The 14,779-nt window shown below is 38.5% G+C and overlaps 1 protein-coding gene across 2 annotated transcripts in view; it reads right to left on the bottom strand.

Annotated features, from left to right (window-relative positions):
• LOC136877040 (solute carrier family 66 member 2) overlaps positions 1-14,779 on the bottom strand; it is an 84,956-nt gene that overhangs the window by 12,318 nt on the left and 57,859 nt on the right. The gene's annotated exons all lie outside the window — the stretch shown is intronic.

Genomic DNA, 14,779 nt, shown 5'->3' with positions numbered 1-14,779 from the left:
ATAGGGAAACTTCTTTTTCTAAAAACGAGAACAAAAATTCATCTCATAAAGCGCTGAAGTGGTAATGAGCAGAAACGGCGTAGAAATAACTTGAAAATCAAGCAAAGTCAAATGGATGCTTATAAAAGGAGTCTAGAAAGGAAAAAGAAATGGGGAATTAGAAAAACAGTTGCAGAATGGGAAGGATTGTAATATTCAAATGCCACAGAAATTCATTAAACTTACATGATGTCTCATTCAGAAGATTTCAAGATTACAGTACTTTTAATGTGTTTTCTTCAGACTTTTTAATTTGGCCTATTTTAATGAACACTGTCAATTATTTACAATACTAGTTGCTCCATACAGCTGGATTTTTCAAAAAGGACTCAAAAAAGTCCTACAGTGTTCCTATTATTGTGTAAGCCTCATTTTATACTTCTTATAGCCAATTTTAACGTAAGTCTTTGAATATTGTATGTATTTTAATTTGTCTTCATCAGCTAAAGATTATCTAGGGGATGAAACATGTACTGAAATGTTACAGATTTTATAATATATTCTTTTTTAATATCAATTGTACTGAAAAGATGGACTCCTCTTGTAACCAATTTTGTTTTGAGATTTGTCTAATTACAAACATACTTGAAAGCTTTAGTAGTAATAATAAACTTCACTAGTCTACCTAGTTTTTGAATTGCTCATACTTACAATTTAAAAAATAACTAAGTAAATAAATAAATACAGGAATAATCATTTTTTAAACCTTTACATTCAGCTATGTACTTGTACCACATTCTAGTTTTCTTCAAACAAAAAATATAATATCTATACAAGTTGCACAAATTGTATATTTTCTTTACCAATTAATAACTGCACCTAAAAAACAGAAATATAAAAACACAACATTTGTAAACCAGCAGATAAGTATGGACGAAGATACAGGATTATAGCAGGAAAGCAAGTGCAGTACAGCATTAACTAAAAGAAGGTAAGATGAAGTACAAGACAGAGAGACAGTATTAAGAAAGTTCTCTTCCTAAACTTTCAAAAAGCTGAAATATGGTAATAATATTGTCCTCTCACATGCACAAAAAACTTACTGCATATATGAGAGGTGCAACGGGAGATCTGAAACTTGATCCTTTAATTCCACAAAGATTTCTTTTCTCCAATTCTTTTAGCACACAGTTGAATCCAAATTTGTCTCAGAAGAATTTGTCAAGGGCCAAGATCTTGAAAATATGTCCATTAATAATGATAATGATGATGATGATGATGATGATAATAATAATAATAATAATAATAATAATAATAATAATAATAATCACCATTCTTCTTCACATTATAGACTGTTACACCATTCAACATTCAGCCTGCAAGCCTATGTGAATTAAATATGTGCCTCCAAAATCCTCTATTTGCAACTTTTTTTTTTTCTAGTGGCTTTACGTTGCACCGACACAGATAGGTCTTATGGCGATGATGGGCTAGGAAAGGCCTAGGAGTTGGAAGGAAGCGGCCTTGGCCTTAATTAAGGTACAGCCCCAGCAGTTGCCTGGTGTGAAAATGGGAAACCACGGTAAACCATCTTCAGGACTGCCGACAGTGGGATCCAAACCCACTATCTCCCAGATGCAAGCTCACATTGCACGACCCTAACCACACAGCCAACTCGTCCGGTCTATTTGCAACTAACTCTATGCTCATATTCAGATCTATACCTCTTTTTGATGATGATGATGATGATGATGATGATGATGATGCTTGTTGTTTAAATGGGCCTAACATCTAGGTCATCGGCCCCTAGTGGCACAAAATTAGACAAAATGTAAGGACAATTAAAAATCCATAATCCTCCACTGACCAGAATTCAAAATGTGAGGATGAAGAATGAATGGATGGATATGAAGTTAAAACAATCAGTGGATCCAACCTGCAATGCCCCACATTCCCAGAAACTAGTGTTAAACAATAGTATTACTGACCAAGGGACTGCTTCTAAATCACAATACTAAATCGATGATGCATGTAGTCTAAACGGGCCCAAAATCCAGGTCATCAGCCCCTCATAATGGTACTTATCGCTAGTAAAGTAGAACCATTGTATTTGTCATGTTGTGGTACCAATCAAAAGTAGCATAGACTCGCAGTATTCCACATATTATGATACTACTCACAGGTAATGTAATGTGCACATGTAACACAGACCTATGGTGTTTTGCACATTATGTTGCTATTTACAGGCAACGCAAAACCTATACAGGCAATGCAAACCTATGGTATTCTTCACATAAGTGGACTAACCACAGGGACTTGCACTATCCTGCGGTGTTCCTCACATAGTGGGTACTAATCACAGGCAAGACAGAAACATGGTGTCACTCACCCAGGGTGTCGCTCATATAGTGGTACGAATCACAGGTACTGTAAAATGCATCCTGAACACACACTGTCGCTACTAACCATAAATCTATTGTGTACCTAACATAGTGGTACTACATGTAAGTAAAAGCGACCCATGGTGTTCCCTGCATGGTGGTACTAATTACAAGTAGTATTATGGTTCTAATTTGATCATCCCTTTGTCTCCCCTTTTAGTTGTCTCTTACAGCACGCAGGGGATACCATGGGTGTATTCTTCATCTGCATCCCCCACCCACAACGGGTACCTCTTATTTTTAATATTCAAAATCAAGTTTAACAATCATCCTCTTGGTCTCCCTCTGCTTCTCCTACCCTTCACATATGAGTCCATTTTTCTCTTCTAGGTTACCAATCCTCCTCCATTTGACTCACAAGAACCCACCAAAGCCATTTTACACACACAGCTTCATCAGTCGAGTTCATGCTTTTATCACCTCATTCTTAATCATCATCTTATTCTTCTTCTTCTTCAATTACCTGGGGTCAGCACTTTAAACGAATTTAGCCCATTTTTTAATGTTCGGATGCTTTTCCTGACACCGATCATATGTGGAGGGATGTATTCACTACTGTGTGTTTCTGTGGTGGTTTGTAATGTGTTGTACAAAAATGGAGATGTATATTAAGAAAACAAACACCCACCCCCCTGAACTAGAGGAATTAACCAGATAAAGTTAAAATCCCCAACCCAGCCAAGAATCAAGCATAAGTTACGAGTAAGCAGGGCAACAGAAAATAGACTGCAAATCGCACGACATATGCACCTACCAACTCTACATGTTCGCTCTGTACAGGAAAGGAGTGTCCCCTGCTTTGCTAGCGGCGTGACCACAAGGTAAACACAGCCAGTGCCTGCGCCCCATGTTCCCTCAGTCGTGTCTGCCCTGTTATTGTGTGCGGAGTGTAGCCTCGTAGTGAATGTGACAACATTATGGCACGACGACGCCATTTGGACCCAGTTTTGCAGGGTAGAATACTCGGCCGCCTGGAAGCAGGCCAGACACAGACCAAAGTCGCTGTATCCTTGAATGTGCCACAAAGTGTCATTTCCAGGCTTTGGAGACTATTTCAAGACACAAGAGATGTTAGTCATAGACCAGTACCAGGTCGACCAAGGGTAACCACCCCACAGCAGGACCGATATCTCGCCTTAACCGCTCAACAAAATCGGAGTGCACCTTCAAGACAATTGTCGGCGGAGTTTGCAGCCGTCTCAGGGGTTGCCGTTTCCTGGCAAACTGTGTACCAGAGACTCAGAACAGCAGGGCTGTTTGCCCGACGTCCAGCGGTGTGTGTTCCGCTCACCCCAGCACAGAGACGGGCCCGATTACTGTGGAGCTGTCAACATCGAAACTGGACCATGAATGAATGGAAGCATGTGTTCTTCACAGATGAATACCACTTCAGTTTGCAGAACAATTCCCGTCGCATATTATCTGGAGAGAACCCAATACAACCACAGAATCATCGTGGAACGGGACCAGTATGGTGGTGGCGGCATCATGGTGTGGTGAGGCATCACGTTGAATGGCCGTACGGACCTGCAAATCTTCACGGGTGGTCTGAGGAACACTGTTAATGCTTGGAGATACAGGCATAGGGTACTGTGACCACATGTTCGACTCTTTAGAGGTGCAGTTGGTCCAGACTTTCTCTTAATGGACGATAATGCCAGACTGCAGCACGCTGCTCTGGTGGATGAATTTCTGACTGAGGAAAATATTCAATGCATGGACTGGCCAGCGAGGTCTGCGGATCTGAATCCTACAGAACATGCCTGGGTTGCATTGGGGAGGCGAACTTCATCCCGTCAGCCTCCACCAAGGACTCTCCAAGACCTTCGCGTTGCCCTTTCAGAGGAATGGGATCGACTGCCACAAGAACTCATGGATCATATGATAGAGAGCATGCCACGTTGCTGTAAAGCATGTGTGGCCGTTAGGGGTAACCATACACCCTAGTAACAGTATATTTTGTTGTGGAAGACATTGCCAAGTTTTGTTCGTTGTTTTCAAAGGTGTACCTTAGCTATCAGAACCTTTCTGACACTGTTTTTTTTTTTTTGGACAAGTTGTGTGACATATGGTGTGTAAGTCGGCTTCCATTTGTTCAGCAATCCGTCTGACATTCCTATCAGGTGGTATGGCCTTGTTTAGTGATTATGCTTAACTTTTTGGACACTAGTGTACGTAACTGTTGCATTAATAAGTCACTGCTTTCTATCACTCTCCTGCTTCTACCCAATGGCGAACCTTTTTCCAGCTGGCTCCAGGTAGGGGCAAACATGATTCCTCTCCACTTCATCCCGCCTCTCCACCATTCCTAATCCGACACTGCGCCCCAGTCCAGGTTTCGTTTTCCTATACTGTTCTTCACAGAGTCCATCCATCATGATCCTGGTCTTCCTCGTCTCTTCTTCCCTGTCATCTGCCTTTCCACTGCTTGTTTTGGTGTCTTTCTTCTTTCATCTGCTTGAAATGTCCAAACCATCTCAATCTGTTGTGTTCCAGTTTGTCATTTAGTTTTTACACATTTAGTTCTTTTCGTGTCTTCATTCCTATCCCTCCTTGCCCTCTGTATCATACTCCTCAGGAATTTCATTTCAGCTGTCTGTACTCTAATATCCCTGGAGTAATTGTCCAGGTTTCTGCTGCTTATGCAAATATAGGTAAGTGATACCCCTTGTACATCACTTCTTTAGCCTTCATTAGTACATCTTTATTCCATATTAATCTCTGTGACTGGTGGTAAAAGGTATTCCCCAGTTGTATCCTCCTACTAATATCCATATCCAGTCTTCCATTTTCTGTAATTTCACTTTCCAAATATTTGAAGTGTTTTACTATTTCCCTTCTATGCAGTACATTCAGCTGTTGTTGTACCTCCTCCTTATCTTCTCCCCAGATCACATAATCATCATCTGTAAACATCATTAAATTCATTCTATTTCCTCTATAATCTTCCCACATCACATCATCATCCACAAACATTATTACATTAATTCTATTTCCTCTATTATCTTCCCTTGCTGTCTCTATGATGCAACCCATCACCATTATGAACAGTAAAGGTGACAACACATTTGCTTGTTTTAGCCCATTGTCAATTCTAAATCATTCTGTTCTACCCACTGTTGTCTTCACACAGCTGTAACAGTTATCATATATTGCTTTTATCATAAGTTCCTTGCCAATCCTGGCTCTTTTTTTATGATCAGTCTCAGAATGAAAATGGGTTTCACTGTTGACTTTCCACTTCTGAATCCAAATTGTTCCATTTTTCCACCTTTCCTCTAATTCCATTATCTTGGCAAAATGGCAGATGATGGTGATTCCACGGTAGTTACCGCACACCTCCTTATCTCCTTTCTTCAATATTGGCATTATAGCCCCCCTCCATCCTTTTTTTCCAATCCTTGGGAACATTTTTCTCTCTCCATACACACTTAAGTACTCTATTTGTCCACTAGAGTCTGGCTGGTTCTGCTGCCTTGATCATTTCTACAACTACTTCATCTATTCCCACAGCTTTTCCCATCTTCATCTTTTTATTTGTCCATTCCACCTCTGTCATTGCAATGTCTGATTCCTTCTCTGTTACTTCCTCTGTTGCTGCTGCCTGGATACCTTCTTCACATGTCTGGTTTCTCACATTTAGCAGTTCAGTGAAATATTCTTTCCATCGGTTCATTATGTCTTCCAGTTTTGTCAGTATTACTACTTCTTTATTCTCACAAACCCTGTGTTCACCATTATTCTTACTATTTCCTATTATTCCAAATAATATTTTTTCCCCACAGTTCAAATCTTCCTTTACTGCCTAGGTGAATGTTTCCCAACTTTTCTTTGGCTACTACATTTTTGCAAACTCTTTTCACTTCTCTGTATCTTGCTCTACTCTCTTCAGTCTTTTGTGTTTTCCATGCCTATCAAGTTTTCTTCTTTTCCTTTACTTTATCTTTCACTCTAACATTGTCTTTCTCCCTTACTTTTCCTAATGTTCTACCACATATTTTCTCCACACACCTTACTATGCACTCTTAAAATTATTTCATTCCTGTTCAACAAGACTAATATCTGTTATACCAATATAAATGGTCCGTTTTTGGACATTGTTCTCGGTATCAAAACTCTTCCTGATCCTCTTCTTTCTTCAAATCCAGACCCTACTACTTCTTTCTCTTTTCTCTTGTAGTTTTGTGACCTTGCCTACTTTCAACTTTGCTACCACTGCTCTATGGCTACTCCCAGAGGCTTCCTCAGCCATAGCTGTAACATCCATAAGATATTTCCAATCTCCCTTTTCCACTAATATATAATCAATAAACATTTTCATTCTTTTGCCTCCTCATCCATACATGGTAATCTTCCAGCTATTTTTCTTCCAGGACCATGTGTTTCCTATCCTCTGGCAGAAGTCCATTAACATATCCCCTTCCTGATTGTTGTGGCCATATCCATATGGTCCCAAAATCTCTTCCCAGTCAGTCTCTTCCTACTTGTGCATTCAGACCTCCCATTATCACTACTTCCTTTTTTTCTATGTACTTCTCTATTTCTTCAAGGACTTGTTCTGTATTATCTTCTTTATTTCCAGTTTGTTGAACATATTCTTGGAACAGATGTCGTGCTTCTGTCTCAAACTGTATCCTTGCTATGAACATCTGTCGATCTTCTTTATCTCCTCCACATATTTCAGGACATACTTACTAATGATCATTCCTACTTCATTTACTGCATCTTGTCTTCCACAGAAAACAGCCAGTACCCTTCCTTCAGTTTTTTCCCCTCTTCCTCTCCAAGGATGGCTATGTCCTCTTTTATGAACTCTATCAGCTCTTCGGTCCAGTCAGTCAGGGTAATACTGGTCACCCACTTCTCACAGCTACCCCCAGTATCTAAAAAACTGCACGTCGCCTGCAGGGGACGCTCTTGCATTTTCCAAGGCCTCACCATATTTGCACTTGTTTTACACTGTTATTACGATGGGTTCACCACTCCCAAAGGCATTTTAGAGCTTCTGCCAGCAGGAAATGAGGCCGCTCATAACATGGAGTTCAGATGCCTTTTGCAGCGCCTCTAACCTGGGGACAGACGCTGTTTGATGGGATACAGTGTCATTTTCTGCACTGAGGAGACCATCACCCCCACCTAAGAGAACTCATCCACCTGAAGCCATTGGTCTTCTTAAAGAGTCGAGTTATTTTTCACGCCCAACAATCGGCACAGAGTCGCTGGCTGTACGGTCTACTCTACTACCATAGCAGAATGGACCGGCCAGACGAACTTTAAGATTATCTAAGAAAATTTTAAAACTACCTAGATAAGTAACAAGTCTTTCTCTATCAATTACTGTACTCAAAGAGTCAACAACTCAAAAACAATGTTATATCTGTTCAATGAGGAATATCAGTTCAAAAGAGAGATAAAAATGTGTAATATTTTACCCGGTTGCCCAGTGGAACTTAATATAACAGTTTCGCAAATTATGTTCTTTAAATTTTACCATAAACCCAGTGTTACTTCAGAAGGAAAACACAACAACTTAAATTTATCCCTATCTTCAAGTACCTTGGCTTTCAGTTTGATTGTCGTCTTACATTCAAGGCATGCTGTCATCCAGTCCGTATGAATATTAAAGCCAAAAACAGTCTGCAATGTTTGCTTAATTTCAACTGTAAAAACTACAGCCTTGGTATCTACTCTCTCTACAACTGAGTATGCTTCCCTTGTGAGGGCCAACTTTGCCCATTTCAAGAAAGTGGATACCTCCTCAATGAGATGTACTATATCGTCCCTCCTCTGGGAAACTAATGAATCTGCAAATTGTCAAAAAATTAGGAGAGCTGAAAGAAGTTGTGATTACTCATGTCAAATCAATTGTTATATTTAATGACTGGTTTTGTGTGTTAGCCATACAGAATGAGCTGCAGATGTGAGACTTTGTCAGAGGGTGAAGATTATATAGGTAATAAAATTTAGACCAAAACTTTAGAACTACAGGTTCCCTTATTCGTAACTTTCACTAGTTTGCCATAGTGAGGATGATATGGTTTCTGGCAGCCTTAAATGAACTACCAAAAAGCTGTACCACAGCTGTGGTATAACTCTAAGTAATGGCAAGAAGCAGCTGAAAATGGAGAGAGGAGCACTGGGATCAACAACATCCTCTCTAGGTTTACCAATTGATACTATGTCATATAAACTCACAGGAGAGCTGCATCAGTAGCGTTAAGGCAGCTACAGCTATCCTCAGCTACTAGCCGTCTACGCTACTTGACTGGACTAAATCAACACAGAGGACTCCTGCTCGTGTTCACAACCATGGCCAGTATCGAGAACATTAAATAGGATCAGAATTGTTATGCCAAGAACTAAGGCAACCATGGAAAGTTAAAAAATGCTAATTGCCAATATAGTACAGCTCAAGATCTGAAGCACCTACTTCATTGCTCCACCTGTGCTATGGAAACTCTGCTTAAAAACATCTTACTCAAAAAACAAGGTTGTTGAAGCTGCTTCATACAGTGGGAATTTAATATTTGACAATACTTGGATATCATTATCACCATCACAACATTTTAACTGGATTAAATGGCCTATCAGAAGAACGGCATAAAATCAATAGATACAGATCTACATACTCCTATTCATTTTATTCTTGTGTTTATCTGTCGTTCTTGGAAGCGAACTATGAGCTGAGGTACCTGGTGACAAAGCTTGAGACTCACAGTTTTCACTTCAAAGTCTATTGTACCGACCGAATCCATGAACCATGTGAAAACTGTATATGTTCCTTGTGTGGAAGGATATGCAATTGATACCACATGCTCCTCTGTGAGAACTGGTGCATGTCGCTTAAGAAACACAGATTACAGACTGACAACTGTCTAATAGTAACATTTAAGTATTTATTTGAGTTTCTCTCTGATCGTTTTGTTTCACCCTCTTTGGGGTAAGTTGAATCAATCATTTCTCTGTGTGTTGTTCTTTTCTTAGTTCCCAGTATTTCTTCATTCTTTCTGATCTTCGTTTCCTCTCATCTTCCAAGATGTACATTTGTCTTGTAAGCTTATATTTTCGTCTTTAGTTATTACTTTAGCTGTTTGATCAAGCAGCGAATTTTCTGTAATTTTTAATTCTACTAGGAATTTTTCTGTTTCTTTAAACCAGTTTTGTTTTGTTTTGCAGTTATGGAAGAAAGCAAAGATTTGTTTGGTTAATCTATTAGAGTTCATTCTGAGAAGATGACCGTAAAAATTTATCCTCCTTTTTCACATAGTACCTGAGAGCTTTTCAATTTTCTTGTACAGTGTTTCATTCTTGACGTATATTATCTTATTATTATTATTTGTTTTTCTTCTTATCCAACACTTTTTCAAGATTGAAGTTCTGTCAAGATGGCCCCTCAATGACTGTTGATACCCACCCTCCAAATGAAGTTCAGAAGCAGAAACGAGTACATAGGGGTATTGAGAAGAAATGGCTATAGAAGACCTAGGATTGACAAGAAGAGATACTTTCTATTTCAAAACAACAGTATACGAACATGGGGAGACTGTCCTTGTCTTTTTGTGTTTTCATGCTCATCCTTAGAAGCAGGATTTTTTCGCATTAACGATAAACGTGACAAAAAATATTTTGAAGCGATTTTGCGATATCTTCACGAATCATATATTTCTGGTTAAGAAAATGTGGATATTATGTTCATGAATTAAAGCGATAAGGCCATTTTAAAGCAAAATTCAATGATTTCGTGATAAGCACGATATTACAGCGAAATCTGTAGTGAATAACGAACTTGACATTTTGTTCCAAGATTATGTATGAAAAGAAAAGGAAGAGCGAACAAACATTCATCAACAGGAAATAAATATGTTATCATTAATGTTCTGGAAAATCTCTAAGACATGGCATCAAAGAAAAAGGGTTGGCTCCAGGCTTCTTGCCAAACGAAATGTTCGGAATGTTGTTCTTGTGGTGGCTGGTAATCCCACCTCAGCCTGTCTCCTCATGGCACTGTGCAATCTTGGAATCGCTAATGACGTCTACAAGCAGCACAACTGACTGGTGTATTTCGCCTTCGTGGTCAGGTGAAATTAAGAAAGTGATCAGAAACAGTAGCGAAGATGGGTCGCTCGACAAGTGTTACGGTAATATATAAGTAATAATAATAACAACATAAACGTTTCCACCTTTTCAATACTAAAATATATTCACAAAATTATAAATTACCCATCTAGGGGTCGAAACTAGTACCGTGTAATTTATAATTTTGTGAATATATTTTAGTATTGAAAAGGTGGAAACGTTTACGTTGTTATTATTATTACTTATATATTATTCTCAGTTCAATACGGACCAAAAACATGAAATTCATAACCATTAAGTGTTATGGTGCACAGCAGAGCTAAACAGTTTGCGATTGAAGGTTTATACGTTTCGGAAAGCAATATTTTAATGTGTAAATTTTGTAATGTTCGTACTGAATGGGAGAAAAAAGATACGGTCTCACAACATTGTTTTAAAAATAAGGAACATTCAGAACGTAAATTTAGCACTCCAACAGTGAAACAGCAGGCAGCAATAGAACTCTCATTAGATATGCAAAAGAAAGCTAAGAGTGAAAAAATAGAATTTATTCACGAAAAAACAGCGATGCTACTCAAAGCCAACATCCCACTGGAGAAGGTAGACGACCCTGCAGTCCGGAAATGGCTTCAAAAGCATGTACAGTCTATCAATTAAACGTCCACAATCAACGGTAATAGTAATGAAACCTTTAATGATTAATTTTAGAATTTCATTAAAGCGAAATTAAAGCAATACGGCAATATCTATTTCGCGAAATAACGCAAAAATTAGTATCCTTCTCACAAAATCGTTCAAAAATTAATGCGAAAAAATCATGCCTCTACTCATCCTTGTCTCCTCTTTCCCAAACTGATATGTCATTGTGTTTATCGTATTATGTGTTCCTTTTCAAGTTTCTTTTATACAGGGTTTGTCCTGCCTATGAGAAGGGTGCATAATTTACTGAATTCATCCAAAAATATAAGTTCATTCTTTCTCAGAAATCTGGAGTGGTTTGGTTAGTATACTGACATTCTTATGTGAGAAAACAGAGGTGCAGGTTTTCTTTTATTTTCAGGAATGATATGGATTTTTGGGCTTATGCTGTGTCAAGAAATCAAACTGAAACTCTTTATGTTTCACAGAGGAATTGTTATTATGCCGGTCCATTGGGACTCGCATCAAGGAACACCAACAAGATATTCAATCTCTTATCCACACTAAACACTACAGGTCTAGGATTATATGGGAAGCTGTGGAAATACATAAAAATCCTAACAATTCCAACAGGGACACTGGCTATCAATTAAGAAATACATGGTTGCTAGCCATTAAGGATTTATGTTGGTAGTTCTCCTTTCTGTCCTTTCTATATTGCTATTTCGTTTTGGTGTTTTTCAAATTTGTACTATCATCACCACCAGATGGTTTATTCCAAGCTATGTGTTATATATTGTCATACTTTCATAACATGAGTACACCGGTTATGCTCCCTCCCACACCGTCTCACATCAGTATCACCCTCTGGTTTTCTCCACATACTGTACTTTCTTTCAATTCTTCAGCTCTGTTCTATTCTATCCTGGTGTCTTTCGTGCATTTTATTTTATTTTAGTTTCTATTTATTTCTTCTACCACATTTGTCCCTGATTCATTTGATGTCCTTTCTGTTACTTCTCACACACGTACGGTGTGAGAGAATATCTTAATTGGAGCTTAATGTCGTCGTCAGCTGTGCCAGCATACAGCGACGCACCTGGTGACGAATGAGCGTACCACTACAGGTCCAATGGTAAAGCATTCTTAAATTCAAACCCTCATTATTGTAGAAATATTCCTCGTGAATAGTCAATATTTTCTTCTGAAGATGAGGAGCAAAGTTTTCTTCAAAACGTAAAGAGTTTCACCTTGTTTTCTTGAGACGGCATAAGCCCAAAATCCCATATCATGTCTACAAGTATGGGCCTTGAAAGTATCAATATTAACATTTCTTTTGCTTTGTTTTCCAGGAAAAACCAAACTGATTGTCACACCTACCAGTACTGTTATCAAACCATGTACTAAGAAACTAAGTTGCCTATATAACCAACATAGTATATAGTAGTGGAAAGCAACAAACAAGCAACAAATTACGTCTATACAGAAAGATAAAACACGACAGGTCGGAATTGAAAGAGTTAGCAATGGACAGAAAGACAAGGGCAAACATAAAAGCATAAACGGATAAGGACAACCTCCGCCACATCTTCATACACTCGTGTCTTTACACAGATGGGCTCTTTCCTCAAAAGATTGAGTTCTTCTACAGTACAACCACTTCTTCCTACAACAAGGCCAAAGATCTATCAATATGGCTCCTCAATGAGCAGTGTTCTTCCTAGGACCTTTTCCATTTTTATGGACCGCCTGGCTAACATAACCTAGATATATGCTAGTTACTTAATATTTACATATTTGAGTCATTCAGTGCTCCAAATTAAATTTGTAAAACTGTTTATTTAATAATCATTATTGTCAGCAAAACTGCATCAATTACATCAGAGTTTAAATGTTTAGCTTGACTACCACATAATGTTGTGCGCGAGCGGTGTATGGATTAGCGTGGAAATGCGTGTGAGCACTCGATTCTGCATGACGTTACAAAACCTGTACGGCATTCCGCAGCAACTGAGTGATAAGCCCCGGAGTTACATGATTATGAACGAGCAGTAGAACACTAGTTCAAAATACTCTGTTATGCCTTTTTCACGAATAATAACACTAAGGCCCAGTTTCTCCAACTCTGTGTTAAATGTTACTTAAATGTTAACTAACAAATGTTATTAATTTAACACTTTGGTTAAAAGTGCCCTGCTTCATGAACACATCCCAACATTTGTTATGCAACAATTGTTAAAGACAAATTAACACATTTCCGTGAGATTTCTGAATGTGTTTGGCAGTGAGCGTCTTTTGTTTATTTACATAAAGTGCTCCTAGCGGTATGTTGGAATAGTATTTTGTCACACATAGTTGACATTATTATAGGTTATGGTTAGCAGGGACTGCTAAGATGTAAACATGTGTAGTAAGAGGCAACAAAAGCGTTATTATGATGAATGCACGACAAATGTTGTTATAAAGTTTAATTTGAAAGTATGCGAGTGTGCTTGAAAAATGGAAGAGTGGACTATTATATCACAACATTCAATATTATTCTTAAATGAGTGCAATCTAAGGCTCCTACATCAATGGGTAAATATGATAATTGGTATGTTTTGAATGATTTTTGGGCATTCTTTTACTGCGGGGAAAATATTGTAATGCCTTCTTAATGCTGCAATGTCATCAGGAATTCTTTGTCGAATTCTACACACTCTTGTCTTGCACTCGTGAACATAGTCGCCTACAATTATATGAAAAGTGTCTCAAGCATAATATCTAACAAGCAGAGGCCAGACCCTGCGGTCAACAGATTTCAACAAGCTTCAATGTACCTGTGGGGGTGACATTCAACTCATGTGTAAGGGTTTAGGTCAATACGCTTTTGTTTTTGAAAAAAATGAGTTCAAATATCATGACATGGGATCCGCTTCAGACAAAGTGGAGGTGATAGAACACTAAAAATTTTACTTAAACATGTCAGGTCCGCCACCTAATAATTTCTGAACAATTGATGAATCCCCCGATTCCGATGCAACGCATATATACTTGGAGTTATATCACAGTCAAACCGAGTGGTGGCCTAGTGGTCACTGTACTTGTCTGCAAACCTCGTAGACATGAGTTCTAGTCTAGTCACAGCTATAATTGTTCTAGAGAATGAATTAATATTTGAGGGAATGTGAAGATAAAAATGGGAACACAAATATTATGTAAATTGCAGTACACTTAATTTTCTACCTGTAATAGGCCTACGTTCTCACAGTTACTGCTGGATCTCTATCTCTCTCTCTCTGTATATATATATATATATACACACACATATATTAATTTGAGGTAGAAAATAAAGTTCACTGCAGTTTGCCTAATATTTTTATTCACATTTTTGCCTTCACGTTCCCTCAAATAATAATTTAATGTGTATAAAAAGTATAGCTACGGTGGGGCTCAAACTCACGTCGGCGCAGTTTGCAGACATGTTCGGTGACCACTCGGCCACCGCTCTGCATGACTGTGCTGCAACTCTTTAAGTATATACGCGTTGCATTGGAATCTGTGGAGTCATCACATTTTTAGAAATTATTAGGTTGTAGACCTGACATGTTTAAGTAAAATGTGTTCGCCTTTTAGTGTTCTATCACCTCCACTTGGTCCGAAGC

The sequence above is a fragment of the Anabrus simplex genome, chromosome 7, assembly GCF_040414725.1.
Source record: "Anabrus simplex isolate iqAnaSimp1 chromosome 7, ASM4041472v1, whole genome shotgun sequence".
Classification (NCBI taxonomy): domain Eukaryota; kingdom Metazoa; phylum Arthropoda; class Insecta; order Orthoptera; family Tettigoniidae; genus Anabrus; species Anabrus simplex.
The sequence above is the reverse complement of the archived record's forward strand: the minus strand, read 5'-3'. Positions and strand labels throughout refer to the sequence as shown.